Below are 24,017 nucleotides of genomic sequence, written 5' to 3'. Positions count from 1 at the left end.
TATTGAGATTCAGTTACCACAGCTATTTCATTAGGTTGCAAAAGCTAATGCCTACCAAATGGTAAGTAAATGTTTCAACCAGCCTTGTTTCATTTCAAAAAAGTAATTGACATTTAGTTATTTGTATTAACTGCTTTAAGCCATTTTCTCTACCAGCTTTGAGCTAGTCTGTTGTGTACTCTTCCATTTCCCTGAATTGATTAGAGGCTACAAAAGACCTCTTTGCTTTTCTCTTCCCTAAAGTGAAATGGGGATCAAGGGCAGCTTTCCCAGACCCAGCTGAGCCCTGGTTTTCTGTACACTTCTCCCTGAGATACACATTGCACACTGTGAAACAAAGGTACGGAGGTGAAGGAGAGAAGACATCTCAGAGGCGCCTACTCACCACTGTCCTTGCCCCTGTAACTCCCTCTATTCCATGTTGAAACCAGAAACATGAAGCTCCGTTGCTTTGCATAGCAGAAATAGATTCACATTACATTTTTTTCTGATTGGTTCCCTCCAGGAGAAGGAAAGTTTTTGAAATATTTCTCCCCAATGAATACCGCCCTCAGACACAAATTCGTTTTCATTCTTTTAGTCATCTCCGGCCCCAATAAAAATCAGAATTGTAACCTATACTCCTTCAGGTTCATCAGGCAATAAAGGATCCAGCCTTGTCCCTTATAGCAACTGGAAGAGAACCTCCTATTTTGCAGTGCCATTTGTAATTCTAATAGTAGCAGTGGCTTAGGTTTGCTGATGAATGAATTTGAATAAATGCTTCTGACACAGATTGTTTTAATGTTCTCTGCCTCACTGCATTTTCAAGATGGCTTTTGTTTATGTGTGTTTGTGTATATGTTTACACATAGTTACACATACATACACAAGAATATTTTGGAAACTGAGAATAAGCCTCTTGTTCTTATTGAGTCATACCATCATTCCCTTAGGCCTCTTTTTTCATCTATCAAAAATAAGGAATGGGTCATAAAGGGAAGGGGTTGGTGGCCAAGAGGAGACTTCCTAATATTCCTTTCCATGATAGATTAGTGGTCTCTATGTCTGAAGAGAATGTGTGTGCATAATGTTCCTGGAGCCCTGCATCAAGCAACCATATGGTAATTTGAAAAGTTGATGCATAATTTTTGATTTGGGCATTTTCTGCTGCCCAGGAGATGGATATGAAGTTAGATCCAAAGTAGCTGCACCCAGCTCCTTTTTGGGGGAGTGCCTAGTCATTGCTTTGAATTGCAGACAACATAGCAAGATCTGGCATTGTTGACTAACCAACATGTCCTATCCATTCAGTTAATACTAGTGATGCCCAAATGAGTGAGGTTCTTGCCAACTTTGTACCCTGCCACCTTCTCTTTCTAGGTTGAATGAGACAAAAAATTTCAAGAGTTCTTCAGGGAAAGGAAAAGCATCAGAAGCTGAAAGGATTCAGAATGCACCTTTCACCAGAGCGTGAAGTATAAACAAATTCTAGATCCAGTTCCTAGGAAGACTCATTGCTGAGACAAAAAGCCTGGCAACTTCCCAATTTGCAATTGGGTATAAAAATAGCAGAGTTTCTATTTCAGATGATCTGTTTCTCCCCAGGATTCTTAAGGACAAGGAGCCACTGAGTGGACATTTTGATGTTTCATTCTTTCCTTTGGAATATCTATGATGGCAAAACCTGTGAAGGCTGTTTGGATTCTGTTTTGCTTCAGCGGCCGTGCTCTGCAAGTAAAATTATTTTGAAGCCACTTGCAAATCAAAGATTCAAATGTAATAGACCACAAAAGTATATTGCCAATTTACCCTTTTCCAGGAGGTTAATCGATTATAAAAGAGACATTAAACCCTGCTACTCACCTAGAGGGGAAGGTTATTTGCAAGGCTTTTTAAACTTAGTTACAGCCACTAAGGATTCATCAGACCCTTACTCCTTACTAAATGTAGTTGGAAAAACTAAGTCTTTCAATTTGAGTATGCTCTCCACTCCTTTAAAGGGAGTTTGGATAGCTTAAATACATCCAGCAAGAACACAGTATGGTATAAAGAGTAAAACTGCATACATCTCTGGTCAGGGTTGGATCTGGGTTTTGGGAGCCTAAAGCTTACAAACTTAAGGACTCTCTTAAAAAAAAAATACAATTAGATCCAAAAATAAACATTTAGAATGAGAAAGATGATAAATTACTGAAGCCTAGAAGCCTAGGAAATGCAGATCCTTCCGAGATTTTTTTTTTTTTTTTTTTTTTTTTTGAGACAAGAGTCTCCGTCTGTGGCCCAGGCTGGAGTGTAGTGATGCAATCTTGAATCTCGGCTAACTGCAACCCCCACCTCCTGGGTTCAAGCAATTCTCCTGCATCAGCCTCCCGAGTAGCTGGAATTACAAGCGTGCACCACTAAGTCCGGCTAATTTTTTGTATTTTAATAGAGGCAGGGCTTCACTATGTTGCCCCCATGGTGATCTCAAACTGAGCTCAGGCTCAGGTAATCCACCCGCCTTGGTCTTCCAAAGTGTTAGGATTACAGGCGTGAGCCACCGAATAAGATCTCTTTAGGCAATTATCAGAAATGCTTCAGATTGCAGCCTGGCTTCTCTTGCCCACCTGAAATACTACAACTCCCAGCAACCCCTAGCTCTCCCAGGGATCTGTTAAATGAGGGCCTCAAGATTAGCTTCATCAGTTTCCACATGAATCCATGTCCACCTGTCTCAACTTCTGTGTTTTACCCCATCTATAAATGAGGAAACATTATGAGGACTACGTAAGACCATGTATGGCATAGTGCCTGGCACATAGTATTTGTTAAAGAGTGGTTTGTTGTTATTTCCTGTAATAAACTATCATAGCTAACTGCCATTGTGCACTTAACACTTAGCATGGCTCTAAATATTTTTAAATTATTAATATTCTCAACTATCCCATGGCTTACTATTATTATTAATACAAAGTCTCATTTTACAGATAAGAAAACTGAGACACAAAGATACCAAGTAACTTGCTCAAGGACACAAGAGGAAAAAAAGGGGGGCTGGCATGTGCAGTGGCTCACACCTGTAATCCCAGCACTTTGGGAAGGCAAGGCAGGAGGACCATCCAGGAGTTCAAGACCAGCCTGGGCAATATGGTGAAACCCCATCTCTACAAAAAAATAGAAAAATTAGCCTGGTATGGTGGCATGCGTCTGTAGTCCCAGCCACTTGGGAGGCTGAGGTGGGAGAATATCTTGAGCATGGGAGGTTGAGGCTGCAGTGAGCTGTGGTTGTGCCACTGCACTACAGCCTGGGTGACAGGGCAAGACCGTGTGTCAACAAAACAAAACAAAACTTGGAGAAACTGGGATTTAAACCCGGGCATTGAGGTTCCAGAACCCAACCTCTTAACCACTATGTTATATATTGATTCACAACTGCCTTGAAAATACAGGAACACGTAATATCTCATAGGTCATGCCAGAAAATGATGTAGTCCTCAGCCTTGACCTGTCAAACTAGAAGCTGACATAAAGCTATTCAAGCCAGTGCCTGGTTTTCAACAGGGGAGGCCTGAAGAACAAATGCGTAGTAGATTCCTGGTATGGTTTGGCTGTGTGAATCCCCTCCTGCTTTTTTTCAACTGCAGAAACAAAAGAGAGTGAGTTGCCTAAGAAGAAAGAACCTACTCTAAGCCATCTCCTTAGTAATGAAATTTTAGGAAAAGTAGGTAAAATTGCATATTATTAAAAGAAAGACTACTACCAGATAATTCAGGAGGAAAGAAATGCTGTTTCTACAGAAGATGGATACTTTCGTTACATAAAAAACGTTAAAAATAAATAAATTCACCATTGATGTACTTGTGTTCTAAAGACAACTAGGCAAGTGAAGGAGCAAGCTTGTATGCTGTATTGTCAGGAAAGTCAGGACCATGTAGAACTTATACTGATACCTAGCAAATTCTCAATAAATGTTGCAGCTATTATTATTATTTTATTATGAATCAGGAATGAGGAAGACAGTTGAGTTCAAATTCCATCTCAGCCGCTCATGCAACTCCGAAAGGATTTTAAAATCTTTCTGAACCTCTTTCATCATCTGTAAAAAAGAAACTGTTGTGAATGTTACATGAAATAACATAAAGCATCTGGTACAGTACTGACCTAATTATGTGTTTAATGAATACTAGCCATCTTTGTTATTATTACTACCACTAACAAGATATCGGTAACTATGTTTCAGGTTACTATTTCAAAGTTTATCTGGAAGAGGAAATCTGTAAAATTTCCAGGACGCAATGCTTGAACTGCCTCCCAAAATGTGCCGGGAACCTAAGACAGTAGTCTCCCCTGTTAGAAGGCAATATGCAATCCCAGCTGGGTGCAGTGGCTCATGCCTGTAATCCAGCACTTTGGGAGGCCAAGGCAGGTAGAACACCTGAGGTCAGGAGTTCAAGACCAGCCTGGCCAATGTGGCGAAACCCCATCAATACTAAAAATACAAAAATTAGCAGGGCATGGTGGTAGGTGCCTGTAATCCCAGCTACTCGGGAAACTGAGCCAGGAGAATCGCTTGACCTCGGGAGGTGGAGGTTGCAGTGAGCCGAGATCACATCACTGCGTGGACAACAAGAGAGAAACTCTGTCTCAAAAAAAAAAAAAAAATGCAATCCAGTCTAAAATGACAAATTATTTCTTTCTCTCCAAAGAACCTATTTCAATTGAGAAATCTAAAAATCAGTACCCCAGAAAGGAAGCAGAAGAGAATTGAGTAGACAAAAGATTTCATCAACTTTAGATGTAGGAAGACAGATGTAGGAGTGGATTACTCTAGTTGAGTAGAGTATAAAAGCTACAATCTAATGTGCCCAGAAAGAGGGATACAAATGAGAAGCAAGCTAATTCCTTTTCTGTGAAAGGCAAAAGTAAGACAGGAGCTGAAAACTGGGGGACTAGCTGAAAAGGAGAACACATGGAATGATTGGAGCCCTACATCCTTTTCTCAGCCAGGGGACCACCTCTGTGTTACCCCCATCCCACTACCCACTTCACCCCACCTTGCACTGAGCACACAGGCACAGAAGAGGCTCAGAAACAAAAATGGAGATTACATTCTCCCTAACCCTCTCCCAGAATGCCAACAGTCTGAAATATACCAGAGGATTCTTTCCCAGAGAAGTGAACAACCTGAGAGAAAAAGTCTCTAGATACTGGCATTTTATTGGAGGACTCCTTCAGTGAAACTGCTGGCTCCCTACCCAATCAGAGGAGAAATTTCTCATTCTAAGAGCCCCAACCATACAGAGCTTCCTATTCACTTTTTAGCATCTGTCTCTAAAATATGAACAGATAGTCAAGAATCAAAGAACGTTTGAGAAAAGACTCTGATTTAAAAGACTAAGTAAGCCAAAAACTCATGAAATAAACTTTGAGAAAGAAAGTTTTATACCCTCAAAAAGATACTGCATCTTATAATATGGGAACAGAATACATTTTTTTTTTTAAGACACAGTCTCACTCTGTCCCCCAGGCTGGAGTGCAGTGGCAAAATCTCAGCTCACTGCAGCCTCGACCTCCCCAGGCTCAGGTGTTCTTCCCACCTCAGCCTCCTGAGTAACTAGGACTACTCATGCCACCACACCTGGCTAATTTTTAATTTTTTTCTAGAGACAGGGTTTCACCATGTTGCCCAGGCTGGTCTCAAACTTGGCTCAAATGATCCATCCACCTTGGCCTCCCAAAGTGCTGGGATTATGGGTGTGAACCACTTTGCCCTGCCTAGGATACAATTTTTAAAAGAGCTCATGGAAACTAAAATATAATGGAAATTTCATAAGAAAACCTTAAACTGAAAATAAAAATTGAGGAAATCAAACAAAAGTTAAAGGAAGAGATGGAAATTAGTAGAAAAAATATTAAAAACTTAGAGGATCAGTCTGGGACATCTGACATTCAAATAACAGGGTGTCCAACACAGAAAATAGAAAACAAAGAATAAAATGTTTTTAAATGCAAGAAAAATGAACAGAATTGGATGACAGAAAACCCCTAGATGACAAGGACCCACTGAGTGCCCTTTGAATAAATGAATGAAAAAAAAACTGCCCATCCCTGTTCATCATTATGAAATTTTGAAGCACCTAGGCTAAAAAGACCTTCCTAAAAACTTGTGGAGAGAAAAGTCAGGGTTAAATAAAATAAGAATTGGAATTTTGGACTTCTCAATAGCAACATTGGATGCTATAATAGAAGACAAAGTCTTCAAAATTGTACAGGCAAAGTATTTTCAATTTAGAATTTACACCAGCCAAATAATCAAGTGGGAGGAAGAATAAAGACATTTTCAGCATGGAAGGACGCAAAGCACTCCCTCTCAGAAACCTTTTCTTTCTGAAATGAATATGTGGTCCAACAAACCACAATCAAGAAAAACGTGGCAGAAAATAGGGATTTTAACACAGGAGATGGGTGAAGGGAGTTCTAGGATGGTAGGTGGGCATTTGAATTCAAGAACTAGCAGTTGAGGTGTAAGCAGGGAAAGTAATGGAAGAAACATCCCAAGCATACAAAAGGAAATGATAATCATCTTATTATCATGCCAGAGCTTTTAGAGAAAAAAAGTCTCAGCGTTCCGAACAGCTGATGGTACACTTAGAAATTTTTTATGGTTCAACATATAAAAAGCTATGCAACAGATAAAAATAAGGCAATTATTAATTTTTAAAAGTATGTTTAAAAACATAGTATACTAGTTAGCCCTAGAAACTATACTAAACTATATTTATGTAGCCATAAAAATGTAAATACTATGATTATGATTGCTGAAACATCAGTGGGGGGGAGAGGATAGTAGAGGGAGAGTTAAATCCTCATCTACCATAATTAGAAGTTATTAATGTCTAAAATGAAAAAATAAGGTGCACATATTATATAAAGATGGGACATATATATATGTATATATCAGAAGAGTTAGCTAAAAGTTAAAAATATTTGCCTCTATGGTTGGGGGGAAAGTGGAGGGTTATAGCATTTTTATATACTTTGAGTATTTGCATTACTTTGCTAGAAATATATTTTTTAAAGCAAGTTCCCCCAACACCCTCTGCAAAAAAAAAATCAGTATGGCAGATTTCAGAAATAGTGACCTTTCTTTACCCATGCCAGTAGAATCCATCAACAAGAATGATCTATCTAGTCAGTCTCATGTCACAAAGAGGGCCTGAGGGGTGCTCTTCCTGGAGGAGTTCTATAGCTAGATAGAGGCTAGGATGGAATCCATGTGTGGGCAAATTACCTCAGTTCTCTGGTCTCTTGTTTCATCTGTAAAACAGGCACAATAATAGTCCTAACCTCATCAGGCTGCTGAAGACTGAACAGATGATGTAGGTAATGTGCTTAGCATAGTCTCTGGCTCATGAGTTCTTAATAAAAAGTACTTGATAATATCACTGTTAGCAGCATTCATCAGTCTCAAGGTGGAAACCATCATATATTAAGATCTGGAACTAGCAGAATCCAGAGCTTTTGACTTCAGGTTCTGATTTGAGCATGTGCAGATGGATAAACTGAGCTGTAACCCCATGCATCTTATATCAAGAGGACCAGCCACTTGGCGATCCTCAAGGATATAAGTGCCCTCTCCCCTCCCCAACCTGTTTTCCCATCACCTCCTCCTAACTTTCATTGGGGTTTATTTCCAGATTCTCCCACCAGGTATCTTAAGTGTTTTCTCCACGTGGAAATGCTTTTCAGTAAAATGAAAATGACTGAACTTTTTATAAAGTGAAGTTCAGAGTATCCCTTCTGGGACTCTATTTTTTCCCTTGAAATTCTAGATCAAAATTTCAAAAAGGCCAGAGTGGGGTCCATAGAATAGCAGAAGCAATGAGTTGGAAGGACTTCTGTGCACCTCTATTAGTCCCACTGCATGGAATCCTTAGGATGAGTTCATAATTCCCATGATGACCAAAGGTCTTTCATACCTGGAAGTGTGCAGTGTGAATTGGTCTGGGTGTACATTGGTCCGCAGCCCAGCTGTGACAGGGTGTGCCATCACTGTGAGTTACTCCTGACTTTCCAAATCTGCCCAAGACAGTCAGAGACATTGCCCATGAAATCATCTGCCCTGGCTGCTCTCTCTAAAGGCCTAGAGCCAGTGAGAGCCTCAGAGGCCCACCCACAGGCATGGCAGTCAGCCTGGGGGGCTCCCTGTGTCAGCTCAGCTCTCCAGGCTAAGTCCTAAGGTCTAAATGACAGACTGCTGCCACCTGATCCTTCTGAACACATCCTGTTTTGCCAGAAAGCCCCCAAACCACAGACATTCCATGTCTCTGCACTTGGTGGTTTGTGGTGTTTGAATCCCATAGCCACGGGCTATTCATTTGTATATGTTTCACTGTGGCTTTCCGCTTGGTGACCTAGACTCTTACCCAGCAAGATTCCTTAAGGTTTCAAAGCAGCTAGAGAGACCACTAGCAAGTTTCTCTTTGTTAAGGGCTTTTTAACCATTCCTTCTTAACTGAAGTTGCCTGTTGGTTGAAGTGGGCAGCTTCTTAATTTTCTGAATTCGTCAGTGATGATTGCTAAGATGTCTCTGCAAATATTTTTAGGTATGTGTGAATAAATCAGGCCTAGTATCACTACCCTCAGTGAATTTTTTTTTTTAAATTAAAGCAGCCCTTAGAGGCTTAAGGTCTAATTTAATTGAATAACTAGGTGTCATAATGAGGGACTCCAATGAAAGAATGAAAGAATCTCTGAAGTGTTGATTGGCTGTTTCTGGAACTTGGCCCAAGTTCCTACTACAGATGTACCATCTCCACTTTTCTCAGAATTCAAGTTTCCTGGTTGGTGAGTACAATTCTTTAAAACTCATAGGAGAGGGATCCCGGTACTATATTCCTCAAAGCCTCCCCACCCCAGACTAATACACACACACACACACACACACACACACACACACGTTCTCCACCTGCAGGACCTGAGTCTACACAACCCCCCAGTGTTTCTGTTTATTTCTGCTCAGCTAAGGAGTCATTGCAATGGGGAAAATAAATTAGAACCAAATTAGACTGAGATTCAGAGTCCAGGAAGCATGGCTGCCTATGAAACATTACTGGTTGTTTTATGTATTCACTGCCTGGGGGGGTGAGGTTGGGGGAAAGCCAGATATGTGGCTAATCACTGCACAGAATGGAAATCTGGAAAGAGGTCCAAATCTGATAACATATATAGTATCTTCCCTCCAGTTGTGTCCACCTCGAAGAAAAAAAAATTACAGAATATTCTCAATCTGTTAAAAATATCTTACTTCACTCTTTTCCCTTGCTTACCCTGGAGAAATCCAAATTAGAAAACTTCCTATTTAAGATAATCAACAGAGGAGAACAACAGATCAACTTGGGCTAATATCAGTAGCAGGGAAGACCAATTAACAAATTCATGAATTGTGCTGTTTACACTTCTATTCCTAAGGTTAATTATGCGATCAAGTAATAGCTTTTGCCTTGATTAGAGGGCCCTTAGGAAATAAAAGTGTGTTTCCTCTTTACAAGTATGTTTGCATTTCAGTCCTGCAATGATAGCACAGGAACTGGGCTCAGCAAACATCGCCTGTGCACACAGCTGTAGTCAAAGCAGAAGGTCTTAATTTAAATAGCCTCAAGACTCAACGTGTAAACAGAAGCATCATCCATAAAAGTGCTAACAGGCACGTATACATTTTTCTCTCTCTCTGCTTTGGACTACTTATAGTGTCAATTCTTTGCAGAAGTTTATTTTCCCATTATTCCCTATTGTAAAGAATCAGTAAAATTAGCTCCTGGGGCTATAGGTATAGAAGAAAGAAACATCACCCACATTTCAGGGAGCATTCTCCACAAGGCTGTTCCAGCTTCCTGTTAATAATGGCAGCTCACATTTTTGAGGTGCTATCCCATGGCAAGGGACCTCACATGAATAAATTCTGTAATCCTCACAATAAGCCTATGAGGGAAATATTGTTATCATCCTCTCCTTTTCAGGCGAGAAAACAGAGGCACAGAAAGGTTATGTAAATCACCCAAGTCCATAGCAGCTAGCTAAGCCAGGGTTTGAACCCAGGCATTCTGGCTCCAGGGCTCCAGTGTGGACACATTTAACCACCATGTGCTGTTGCTCCTCTCTTTAGGGCCCTGACTTAAATGTGCAGTGTTAGAAAAAAGTGAATTATTTCACCCAAATGAAGAAGCAACACATTGTGCCATTTTAAATTCTCAAGTGAAGTGCAAAAGTTTCCTTGTCCGTTTACAATCCACTTCTGAGTAATCTGACCCAACGTCATCAGAGAGAAAATGGCTTCCTTGGGGAGTGCTGAAAGCATTAGAGAGATGTGACCAGAGATCTCCGTCACACTGATTCCTCCCTTGCCTTGCCAGGAGCACTGGGCCAGCCTACATTGGTTACTCAGCGCTTGTTGAGGTTGGGTTCTCCTATGGCAACACAGTGATGCCCAGCTGGACCCAAACCTTGATTGACAATGGTGGTAAATTAAGAGATGGCTTATTGGCTTTAACAAGGACTACCCACAGAATATTCTGGATTAAGAGCAATGAACCAATTCATTTCATGTCTTCCTTTTCACAAGAGCACCTACTGAAAAATGCAGGAGCGATGTGCAGGGGTTGTATTCTCAGGCTTTGGAATCAAATGGAACGGAATCAAATTCAGACTCTGCCGTTTACAGCTCGTTGACCTCAGGTACATTACTTCCTGTTTTTGCACATCGGTGGCCTCATCTGTAAGAGTACTACCTCAGACACCATAATGAAGAAGAACTCAGACTATCCAGGTACAGAGCTTCATTCTTACTACTCAGAGTGTGTTGCATTGTCCTGCGGCAGCAGCACCCTCACCAGAGAGCTGCTTGGAAATGCAGGCTCTTGGGTCCTGTTCCAGACCTGCTGAACCAGAATCTGTACATTCACCCTCCGGTGCTGATCTGAATGGTCCTTCATCTCAAATACTGAAATTTGAGAAGTCATGGCAAGTGAAGCACATAATGGCCGTTAATTGTAATGATATATATTGAAATTATCTGCCATCAAAGTAAGCTCAGCATCACCATTCCAGGAGTGAAGTGTTAAAGGAAAGAGACCTTGGAAATGAGAGGCAAGGTCCAGGTTGGAAACCCCCTCCCTGCTTCTCCAGCTCCTCAGTTTCTAAATTCTCAGAGATAAAGGGAAAACACCTGCAGAAAGTAACTAAGCCTTTTTGGAGAAACTCTTGGGAAGACCAAAGTCAGGGAAACAAACAGCTATACAATTCATGGTTTTTGCATCAGGCAATGATAGAAACCAGCAATTCATGCCTTGTACCTGAACTAGGAAAGCCTTTTCTTTTCTTTTCTTTTTTTAAAGCACAACCCAAGTCTCCTGCCAGATCATGGCTTTTAATTTAAGTGTACAGTTGCTGCTCAAAAGTGATTCACAAGCCTTTAAAGAGCCACTCTCCTTTAGAAGTCTGTTTAGAATGCAGAGGGTTTGAAGATTAGTGTTGGGAGTGAGAGCATTTGACTGCCTAAGTGTTCAATCTCCCAGGTACTTAGATATTTCTCAGCAAGAACTGATGTTCATTAAACTGTAAGCAAATTAGAGTTCAAGCCAAAGATATAAAGGAAGACATAATTAGTGTACGGGAGTCATCCACCATCGTAAGCCTTCTCTTAGGTGAGAAGTCTTCAGAATTAGTTCCCTGCACAAAAGAAAATTATACAGCTGCTTTATGCAGGCTGCCGATGCTATGTTTTATTGCACGCAATTTACAATGAAATGAAGCAGAAGTCTGCAAGACTGCATTAAAGCTTTAATTTTCCTTTTGGGTTTTACCTCCATTTTATCTTTAGAAGAACCCAGAATGGTTTGATAAATAGAGTATTTTGCCAGTCAATAAATTAAAAAGCTATTTTTACCAAGTGGACGCTGAATTGCTACTGCACATGACAGAAGCTTCCTGGGATTTCAGAGGGTGGGAGGGCACACCATTCTTCAGCAGAATTGATTTGTGGAAAAAATATTGCTCCCTGTTCCCCAAATCCAACTACCTGAAGAAATGTGGTTCTCAGTGACTTCTGACACACTCTGGTGGCTGTCTTATTACAGGGTCTGGGTTTCAGGCAAAACTTTTGGGAATCAGATAAAGGAACTGGACTCCCATAAGACAATAAATCTCATCAGACATATTGTAGACTGACCCTCCAGCCCCAACAGGAGCTTTGTAAGGAATGAAATACCAATGCTCCCCCATCCCACCCTGTAAACGATTATTTTCAACTGAGCTAGAAAACCTGAGAGAGCTGGTTTGAGTCTGTGGAACTGTCACGTGCCACATTCTGTGCCACCTCCAACTATCCATCCCCAGGATTTGCCAGTTAAAAGGCAGGATGGCTGGCGGCGGTGGCTCACACCTGTTATCTCAGCACCTTGGGAGGCTGAGGCAGGTGGATAACTTAAGTCCAGGAGCTCGAGACCAGCCTGGGCAACAAGATGAAACCCTGTCTGTACAAAAAATACAAAAAATTAGCCGGGCGTAGTGGCTTGCACCTGCAGTCCCAGCTACTCAAGGGGCCGAGATGGGAGGATCACTGAGCCCAGGAAGTGGAGGTTGCAGTGAGTCTTGATTGCCCCACTGCATTCCAGCCTGGGTGATAGAACGAGACCCTGTCTCAAAAAAATAAATAAAAAGAAAGGTGGGAGTGAACTTGGAAAGAGGTTGGGAAAGCCCTTCCTTGAATCTGGATCTGGAAGGTGGTTGTAGAGCTCCGCCTGGCATTTGCCCTAGGACTCCACTTCTCTCACTCTGCAGAGCAGGGGAAGGCCCCAGGGTCTGGTCTGAAGGGGGAGGTTTTGGAAGCCATCATTGGCTGAACAGACCCCTGAAAGAGTAGCTGCAGTATGGAGGCTCCTGGAGGGTCCAAGAGAGGAAACTGCAAGCTGGCTGGGAGTTGGGGCTCGGCAGGCTGACCACATTTAGGCTGCCCTCGGCCTGCAGCCTTGAGGTCCAACTTTATGGGAAAGGTGCTAGGCAGCTGACCTGGCTGGAAACACCGTTTTGAAACTAAAATGGTGTTCCATTTGCACCATCAGTAGTAATAATGGCCACCTCTCAGCAAGCCAGTTTTTGATACTACAGCAAGCCTGAGAAATGGGTGAGTTTTATCTCTAATTTACCAATGAGCAAAAGAGGCTGAATGTGTGTCTGTCATTTGACTCGTCAAACAGATGGTGGTGGAGATTGGAGATTGGCCTCTACCCGGGAAACTAAAGCTGGCCCTCCTCTTTGTCCAGTTCCAGGAAGTTCTGGAAGTTGGGGAATATGTAAGATACAAGAAGAAACTTGTGACATGATTTCTGAGGAAGGGAGTAGAATGTTCAGAGAAATGGGAGGAAATAGGGATTCAGGAAAGCAGGGGAAATTTTTAAAAGAAGGATCCCAAGAAGGAGGGTTAGGAATGGAAGGAAGCTCACGGTCATCTCGAGTTCTGGGCAGTGAGGAGTGAGGCTCTCTGTGTGCACTCCCACCTTATTTGAGTCAAGAACCTCAAAAACATTCCTGGAGCCTCATGTGTGGGAACTGTAGCCGAGAAGGAATCTGAAGGGACATAGCACAAACCACTCCAGAGTCACCTGAAGATGTGGAAATTCTTCCATCACATAACATGGTGCAGTGAGGTGACCACTGGCCTGGTGACAAAACTCCAGCTGCAGCCTGAGACCCACCCCATTCCCCTGCCCGGAGGATAGGTGGGGATGCTCCCAGGGGCCTCTCTCACAAAGAAGGAGGGAGCAGTCCCGCTGCCAGGCTCGGTCTACATGACTCCATGTTCCAAGGGGGATCTGGTGGTGCCCCCTGGTCTTTGGAATAGGGAGGAGATGGGGTACCCAAGTGGGAAGATGTGATGTAGGGCCCGGTCACACAACGTAGTTCTGTTGATTTTGCAACTATCATCCACCCAGTGGCCTTCTTTCTAAAAGCACCAGTAGGTGTATTTTGTTTATTCCTTTGTTTTGTAAGACATACATTTTAGTTAAAACTTAATTTTCTCACTCTCTAAGACACCTGGCACCAAGACTTTGGAATTACTTGTTGAAAAATTGATTGGGGGGCAGGGAACAGAGTAAAATAGAGAAAGAGAGAAAACTAAAAGAAAAATCATTTCTCCCAGCACTACAAATGAATCACTAAAAAAAAACCCTAACTCCCAAAGCAGCAGTATGTCTACTGTTTTGCCTGGGAACAGAATCACCTGGCACGCACGAGCTGTTTCCTGAGCTTGGTCTGTCAATGCATGGCCTCATCATTAATTAACATTTCCGAAAGGCCCTTCTTGCACGGCAGATGAGGGAGCTCAATTTGCTGTCCTGAGGACGGGCGGGGAGCTGACTCATAACATTTTGTAAAAGAAACTGGTCTTGCTGCCCTGGTGCAGGGACAGAGGCTATGGGAGTAAATGAAGCAGAATCAGAAGAATCAAGAGAAGCTGCAAACAGAGGCAAGGCCCTGCCAGGCCCGGACCCCTCCCTGTGGACCACGAGGAGGTGCTGAGGGGGAGCTGCAACCCAAGGGTTCCTCAAGAGGACTGTCAGGCTCTGTGGCAATGGAAACAGGCCAAGAGGGGCCTTGCATACAGAGACACCAAACGTTCTCAGATTTCCAGGACTGACCTGACTGCCTTCTATTCTTTTCAAGAAAAATGTATTGGCATTTCTGCTCTAACATCACATATACATTGCTAAAAACTCTGAGTTCTACAAAATGGCATGCTAAAAAATAATAGGGCTTATGGGAAAAATAGAGTTGGGGCAGTCCATAAAAACCAATGGAACTTGGTAACCAAAGCACTCGCAAACAACAATCACAACCTTAATAAAATATGAGCCTGGTTACATTTCTCCTGACGTTTCCACTGGGCATCATCAGCAGTGAATTCCTGGCAGCCTTAAAGCCTCTTGCTTCTTCCTGAACATAGGGTCTGGAGGGCATTCACTTCCACGAGAGAGAAGTTTCTTCAAAGTACAAAGTCTCAAAGTCTCATTCAGGGTGTAGGCTTCCTCATTAACGTTTTTAACTTTGGGGGATATATAATCAAGCTCCTGGATCTAATTCTAGTTTATAAGAAATATGGGAGATAGATGAACATCTTAAATCACACCATGAAGATACAATTAGCCAAATCCAGTGTAAACCTGATTTCACCACCTCAACTATAAAAATGCCTTTTTTAACAGTCAGCCAAGATTAAGCAATGACTTATCATAGGTGATATTTAGGAATTAGCGTTTATTTTGTGAGATGTGATAGTGACATTGCAGTTTTTATAGTTACATGTTTTAAAAATCTTTGTTAGAGATAAAAATAAAAACAGATGATGTGAATATACCAAAAAAATTTTAGCAGTTGTTAGACCTAAGGGACTGGAATGTGAGATTTCTTTATACTATTTTCTTTACTTTTATGTAAAATTGAAATGTTTTGTAATATTTTTAAAAAGGCTCTTATCTTGTACTGCCAGAAAGTAAGGAAGGTCTAAAAATAAATAAAAATGTTTAAAAAGCCAAACAAACACCCTCTCCCCACCAGTTGTGGGGTATGTCAACTGGAAGAGCTCCCAATGGCCAAAGCTGGAACAATTTGAGCAAAAAAATAATAATAATAAAATAAGATAGAATTATATTATAACTGAAAGTATAAAATAAATATCCTTAAGCTCATACTGACATAGACAAATGAGCGGAATGGGACAGAAGAGACAAATCTCCCAAACAGAAGAATTCCAAATAATTGATGTAGATACTCCATCTTGTAAGGTGGAGCCTGTCTCGCCACTCCTTAAGTGTGGGCTGCATACAGGGACTTCTGTCCAAAGGCTGGAGCATGGAAAAGATGGGGAAAATGAGTAACTCTGTAAGTGAAGAAGCCAGACAAACACTACCTCAGCCCAGTGATCAAAGTCAGCATCAACAGTGATAATTCATATTGATAATATGTGCCCCGGATATGTGATTAAAATGTCATTTTACCTCTGTGATCTTCGTCTGAAAATCCTTTAAGCCCAGTCTAATTATGAGAAAAGCATCAGACAAATCCCAACAGAGGGTTTCTACAAAACGCCTGACCAGTGCTCCCCAAAGCTGCCAAGGACATCAGAAACAAGGAAAGTCTGGGAAACTGGCACAGCCAAGAGGAGCCCAAGGAAACGTAATAACAGAATGTAATGTGGGGTCCTAGGACAGAAAAGAGATACTGATTTTTTTTAAGCCTAAGGAAATCTGCATAAAGTATAAACATTAGATAACAATAATGTATCAAGCCTGGGCAATATAGTGAGACCCCGTCTCTACAAAAAAAACATTTAAACATTAGCTGAGCATGGTGATGCATGTCTGTAATCCCAGCTACTTGGGAGGCTGAGGTAGGAGGATGGTTTGAGCCCGGGAGGTGGAGGTTCCAGTGAGCCGAGATCATGCCACTGCACTCCAGCCTGAGCAACAGAGCGAGACTCTGTCTCGAATAAATAATAATGTATCAATATTGGGTCATTAATTGTGTCTAATGTACTATACAAATGTCAGTTGTTACTAATAGCAGAAACTGGGTACAGGGTATGTGGGAACTATCTTCACAAATTTTCTGTAAATCTAAATTTACAGAAAAATTTTCTCGAAATCTAAAATTGTTCTAAACCATACTTTAACAAAAAAATAGGAGCAGATGGATTAGCAAGATATAATCGTCCCCGGACCCAATTATCTTTTGATTTTTAAAAATGTCCTGGAACACTATGGCAGTTAAAGGAATCCAGTCTGGTAGACCAGTGGAGCAGGCTGTGGCCAGCTGAGGCAGGATGGGGCTCAGGGACCCCCCGCCCTCCCACCTCATTCATTTTTATTAACTCCCAGCCCTTCCCACTTTTCTAACCTCTGCCCTTCTAGAAATGCCCTCAGATTACTTTCACATGCTTTTGCACCTGACTTCCTTGTTTGGTACTGTGTTTAATAACAGCTTTATTGAGATATAATTTAGGTACCCAAAAGTTTACCCTTTCAAATGTACAATTCAGTTGTTTTTAGTATATTTATAGACTTGCAAAACCATCACCACTGTCTAACTTTAGAACATTTTCGTTACCCAAAAAAGGAATCTCAAACTTGTTAGCAATCACTAACCCATGCCCCCAGCAACTACTAATATGTTTTCTGCCTCTATCACTTCGATGGTTTTGGACATTTCATATACATGGACTCATACAATGTGTGATCTTTTGTGACTGGCCTCTTTCACTTAATACAGTTTTCAAGGTCCATTCATGTCATTGCTTGTATCAGTATTCCATTCTTTTTTAAATTTTTAAAAAATATTTCTTTAAATTTTTTTTTTTTTTGAGACAGGGTCTCACTCTCACCGAGGCTGAAGTGCAGTGGCACAATCACAGGTAACTGCAGCCTCAACCTCCTTGGCTCAAGTGATCCTCCCACCTCAGGTGCCCTCCCCTCCACCGCAGTAGCTGGGACTACAGGCCCACCCTACCACACCCAGCTATTTTTGTTTGTTTGTTTTTGGTAGAGACATTCACTATGTTGCCCAGGCTAGTCTCAAGCTCCTGGACTCAAAACAATCCTCCTGCCTTGACCTCCCAAAGTGCTGAGATTATAGGCAGAAGCCACCAGGCTGGGCCCATTCCTTTTTTTTTTTTAATTGTTGAATACTTACATTGTATGTTTATGCCACATTTTATTTATTCATTCAATCGCTGATGGATATTTGGGTTGTTTTCACCTTTAGGCTACTATAAATAATGCTGCTATGAATATTCATGTATGAGTTTTGTGTAGACATATGTTTTCATTTCTCTTGGGTATATACCTAGGAGTGGAATTGCTGGGTCATATGATAACATTATATTTAACCTTTTGAGGAGCTGCTAAACTGTTCTTCAAAGGAGCTGCACAATTTTATAGTCCCATGAGGAATGTAGGAGGGTTCCAGTTTCTTCATATCCTCACCAACATATATTATTGTCTTCTTTTATTTTAGTACATCCTAGTGGATGTGAAGTCAGGTATCTCACTGTGATTTTCATTTGCATTTCCTCAGTGACTACTGATGTTGAGCACGTTTTCATATGCTTATTGGCTATTTGTCTATCTTCTTTATAGAAATATATATTCAAATCTTCTGCCTATTTTTAAATTATCTTTTTTATTGTTGAGCTGCAAGAGTTCTTTACATGTTACGTGGGAGAAATTCAAATATTTTCTCCCATACTCTGGGTGGCCTTTTCCCTTGTTTAATGGTGTCCTTTGAAGCACAAAAGTTTTTAAATTAGATAAGGTCCAATTTATCTTTGTTGTTGTTGTTGTTTTGTCTTGTTCCTTTTTGTTGTTGTATCTAAGAAACCCATGACCCTAGTTCTATGAAGATTTATACTTATGTTTTATTCTAAAAGAGTTCTATAGTTTTAGCTCTTACATTTAGGTGTGTGATTCACTTTGAGTTAATAATGGTATGAGGGTCCAACTTCATTCTTTTGCTTGTGGATATCCAGTAGTCCCGGCAGCATCTGTTGAAGAGGATGATTTTTTTCCCTTGTTGAATTACCTTGTCACCCTTGTTGACAATTAACTGATCATAAATGTAAGGGATTACTTCTACTTTCTTATTTTCTAATAGCTATTTTTTTTCTTATTACCAAAGAAATATTTGTTCATTGCAGAACTTTTGGAAAATATGACAAAGAACAAAGGAGAATATATTAAAACATGCTATAATCTCATCATCTGGAACAAACCAGGTTTTTGGAGCTATCATTTTGAAATATGTTTCCTGGTAAATAAAAAACCTGGGGCAGAGAGTGGAGGTGTTTTGATGGTCTGTATATCCTAACAGTGGCAAATGTGGTTCTGATGGGCAGCCAGAGTTGAGAACCACACTGAGAAAGGCTGTGGTGAGCCATGCAGGTGTGCTCAGGGGAGCTCCAGGGATGAAGGTTGTGCAAGCATCCTAGAGAGTGAGTTGACCCAGGACAGCATCTCAGCAGCCTAACAGTTGGGAGAGTCAGGGTGCCTGGGGTTGGCTGATTTCCTTGAGCTCCCCTGCCGTACCCTATGGCTCCTGCTCTGGGACCCACCACACCCAGGATTCAGCCTTCCTCCGTCTATGCCACTACTGCTTGTGCTTCTTTGTTTCAGTTTTTTCCTAATGTTTCTCTTTTTCTTACTCTCAAATTCACAGCCCTCCGAGAGTAGGTCTGATTGGGTCAGTGATTCACAATCTCCAACATGGAGCAACTTGGAGTCCTCAATACAGGTCACTGGAAGTGACCATATAATTTATCATTCAAATTGGGGCCCTTCTGAGAGTGAATGTAGGGGCTAATGGTGATGAAACTGGAGCAGCAGGGATAAAGTAGGACTGTCCCAGGCAGATTGGGATAAATGGTCACCCTATCTACAGGTCACTGATCTTCCTGAGGTTCATTCCAGCATTCTTCAGTGTGCTCTGTGTGAAATCCTACATATTCAGCCCCGCTCTTCCTACCTCTTTCTTGATCATGCATATTGTAAAAGTATAATAGGTATATATTAACATATTGAAGGCTCTGAGAAAGAAATAAGTGACTGTTTAACCTTTTTCATACTTATGTGACTATTGTGTCTTTTCTTTTTGTAATATGTGTTTCCTTTGCCCTGTGGATTCCTTCTCCCACCTCTCATAACCTTCAGTGCTAGCCAATTAGTGCATCCCCTGCCAATTAAGTGATTGGTTCAGGGATGGTCACATGATAGAATTTGGACAAATGAAGGCATTACTCCCAGAACTTGCGTAAAAGCTACCAAACCTTTTTTCTTTCCTTCTCTGGAAGATGTGAGGTAAAGATGGAATTACCACAGCCATTATGTGAAAATGAGCCTAAATATGCCATCAACTCCCAGGAGGGCAGAAGAGAAATCCTCTGCATCCTGCCTGATCCTAAGGGAATAAGTAAATGAGGGACAACTCCAGTGGCTTTCTAGCAGAGATTTAAAAACCCCTGTCAATGACCAACTCAGATATCATTCGTAAAGAAAGACAGGGGAGACAAATAACTTCCCAAAAGAAACCAGGTCCGTGGTGACATTGTGGAACTATTGGATGGTTTCCCAGCTGAATCCAGCCCTGCCTTTGGGTTATTAGCCAATTTAATACTGTTTGTTCCTAAGCCTGTTTGGTTTGGATTTTCTTTCATTTGCAATTAAAAAAAAAAAAAGCTACTTTGGGGAAAGCTGATTTTGTTCTATACTTCTTGAGCACAGACCAAGGTATTGGGGGAAGAGGCAGGTGTCACATGTCACAAAAGCAAGTGGCTATTGATGAATACTGAGGAGAGAGTTGTGGTCACAGCAGGCTGGGTGTACTCTTCAGTATTTTATTTGACAGTAAAGCACAAATACTTCGAACATCATCAAATCTACTTCTGCTACATGATTTATAATTACTGCATAGTATTCTATTGTATGTATTTATTATTCACTTAATCAACTGCCCTATTTTTGTTCTCTTTAGAACAAAATATAAATTTAATATTATTTAATATAAATGATGCTTTGATGAACATCTTGTGCATAACTAATTGTTCATGGACATCTCTGATTACTTCCTTATGACTGGTTAATCAAAGTGGAATTGCTAGGTCAACTGGTGTGACATGGTCTTAAAGCTCTATGTACCCATTGTTAAATTGCCCTCCAGGAATGTTGCATCAGTTTACACTCACAAGACAGGGCCAGGAGAGAATATATGCCAGGGGCTCCGTGTGGGATTATTCCAACACCTTTGCCAATTGATAGAAAATGAGATCTCCTTGTTTTAATGTGCTCTCTTATTATTATTAATTGGCCATCTTGGGTTTTTATAGGTTTTTTTCTCATCCAAGAATCTAAGAAGAGTCCATAAAGAAGGCTGACAACAAATGAATGGAGAAAACACAAGCCCCAAAGCCTGCAGCACAGCCAGGGACCCTCTGTGAGCTGAGTCTGTGAGTTAGGTAAGAGCATCTCCCAGAGATCTGGAGATAGGCCTGGGACTCAGAAGAGAAAAGGGCAGGCACAAAGGAAGGTGAGACTTTACAAGATCCATCAGCATCACATGTAGTAACTCCATACAGAGTCATGCAGAAGAAAGAAGAAGAGAGAGAGAGAGAGAGAGAGAGAAAGAAAGAAAAGAAAAAGAAACTCAGATCATTTTCAGAGGAGAAGATGCCAGCCAGGGCTTTTTGCAGCAAAGTCATTAAAACTCTTTGCTCCATTTCAAAGGTGTTCCTGGGGGAAGGTGAGGGCCTCACAGACTGGGGACAGGGGAGCACTGGGGGACAGAGGGTCCTTGCCTCTTGGGAGGCCACAAAGGGGCCACCTCTGATCCACAACACCCCTGCCTTTGCTAAACTTAAAACTTGGTGCCTTCCTCTATTTCTCTCTTGGGTTAAAGGCCATTTCTTATTTCTGAAGTAAAAGTAGAACTTTTGTCATTTTTTCTCAGAGCAACACATCCCCCAGGAACCAGCCAACACCCATTTTTCCTGGATTTCTCTGCCCTGGCACGCAGAACCTCTCCTTCTATTTGAACCTCTTGTTGTCATCACTGTTTGCCTGTGGGTTTGGTCTCCTGCGCACATACCATATCCCCAAGGCAATGGGACTGAAGACTGATTTTTTTTTTTTTTTTGAGATGGAGTCTCACTCTGTCGCCCAGGCTGGAGTGCAGTGGCGCAATCTCGGCTCACTGCAAGCTCCGCCTCCCGGGTTCACGCCATTCTCCTGCCTCAGCCTCCCGAGTAGCTGGGACTACAGGCGCCCGCTACCACGCCCGGCTAATTTTTTGTATTTTTAGTAGAGACGGGGCTGAAGACTGATTTTTAAAACACGTTTTGTTTTTTGTTTTTTTTTTCTGACTACAAAAGATATACAAGAGCAAAGAATAAATGAAGATTGTACATAATCCTACCGTCAGAGATAACTACTATTAACATGACCTCTACATATCTGATAGTTTTACTTGACATAGATAAATATGTAATCTTTTCAAAATGTAACTTCTAAAGGAATCTTCTTCCTGGGGCCTCCCCCTCCCTATCCTTGACCCATTTGCTCCAAATAAAATGCATGTCACAGACTAATGAGCTTATTGGAAAAAGAGAAAGCAACATGACTGCTTTAGAAATTCTCTGTGATACACATGAAGGAAATTACTACCTTAACATGCATTTCAAAGGTTTTCTTTTGTATAAATATGACCTGTCAGATGGCCCCTGCTTCCTAAGCTTCCAGGAGGTTATTGTGGAAGAGATTCTTTTCTCTTTTTGACAATCATAAATGGGAAATAATATTCAAGCTGGGTGGTCTCAGAGGCCAAGCAATTGGTGGGATAATGAGATACAAACAGGAACAGATAATAAGGCAGGGGAGGTACAAGTTCTCTCCTTGTGGGAAGCCAGCAGGGAGGTTTCCTGGGAGACTCAGGGTCCACCAACCTCCAGGACCCCAGAGCAAGTGTCTCTTGAAGACCCAGAACAAGCTTGCAGACCAGATGCAGCACTTGTTCTGGCACCTTCTTTGACACCAGCTGCCCCTGGCACTTGGGTGAGGGAGGTGCCTTCAAGATAGATGGGGCATCCCAAGTATAGAGGCTGATAAAGAACTGCTGTAGCCCAGGGCTGCCAACTTCCTGGCCCCATTTGTCTCAAAGCATCCTACTAACAGGCATTTCCTCCTTAGTAAGATGAGCTCTGCCATCTAACTCTGTCATTTGAGGCCCGAGAATCTTTTGGGTGAATCCTGGAACTACAGACTGGCTCATCTAATTTGATGAGATTTCTTTTAAAAATAATTAAAAAGTTACCCAGGCATGGTGGCTCACACCTGTGGTCCCAACTACTGGGGAGGCTGAGGCAGGAGGAGCACTTGAGGCTGGAAGTTCCAGGCTGCAGTGAGCTATGACTGTGCCACCTCACTCCAGCCTGGCCAACAGATCGAGACTCTGTCTCAAAAAAACAAAACAAAACAAAAGCATAAAGGTAGTTTTTACTTAAATACTTAACCCATCCTTTAGCCTTCTTTGGGAATACTTTAGACCAGTGATTCTCAAAGTATGGTCTCTGATTATCAGCAGCAACCTGTCAGAAATGCAAACTATGCCTTACCCCCAGACCTACTGAATCCAAAAATCAGAAAATGCTGGGTAGGCCCAGCAGTCTGCAATTCTGACTCACCTAAAATTTGAGAACCATTGTTTAGGGAAGGAAAAAGAAAAGAAATATGTGTGTGTGTGTGTGTGTGTGTGAGTCTATGCACACATTTATATACTGTATACACACACTCGTAGATGTGACTTAGGTGGCTGTGCAAACACAAGGCATTCTATTATAACAGAAATTCCTTTTGGGAAGACTTAGAGAAAGACTTTGCCAACACCTCTGTCCCCAAGGTCCCAAGTGCACAATCCGAACACCATGACAAGGGCAAGTGGCAGTTTCCATAGGTTTGTCTTTGGAAAATGAACTCCTTCTGCTGGCCCTTGCTTCTATTCCCCTTTCCCGGTTCCCCACCCTGCACTCTCCCCTTTCCATTTTCTTTTCTTGCCCCTGAATATTCCCTTCATGACTGAAAAATGCCTCCTTTCAGGGACCAGCTGTCTTCTCCATGAAGCCTGCCCTGATTCTCCCCAGGGGGAAGGCTGGCCCCCTTTTCCAAACTCCCACTACATTTTGTCCAAACGGTGTTGGAAGCCACTGGGACTCCCTAAGAACAATATCCAAGTTGAAGACACCTTTGCCACCCCCGCCAGTGGACATGGAAGGAGTGCCACACACACCCGCCCTGAATGCAGAAGCAGCAGGTAAGGATGCACAGCAAAGCAGATAGGGGAGGGCTTGAGGGAGGAGAAGGAAAAGTCACGGAAATGAATCAGCATCTAAATGGTGATGTGATGGACCAAGACAAATTGGCCCCTAGTTTCCAGTTTAAAGATGGATTATCACATTAATGTTAAAT

The sequence above is a fragment of the Pan paniscus genome, chromosome 3 (assembly GCF_029289425.2).
Source record: "Pan paniscus chromosome 3, NHGRI_mPanPan1-v2.0_pri, whole genome shotgun sequence".
Classification (NCBI taxonomy): Eukaryota; Metazoa; Chordata; class Mammalia; order Primates; family Hominidae; genus Pan; species Pan paniscus.
The sequence above is the reverse complement of the archived record's forward strand: the minus strand, read 5'-3'. Positions refer to the sequence as shown.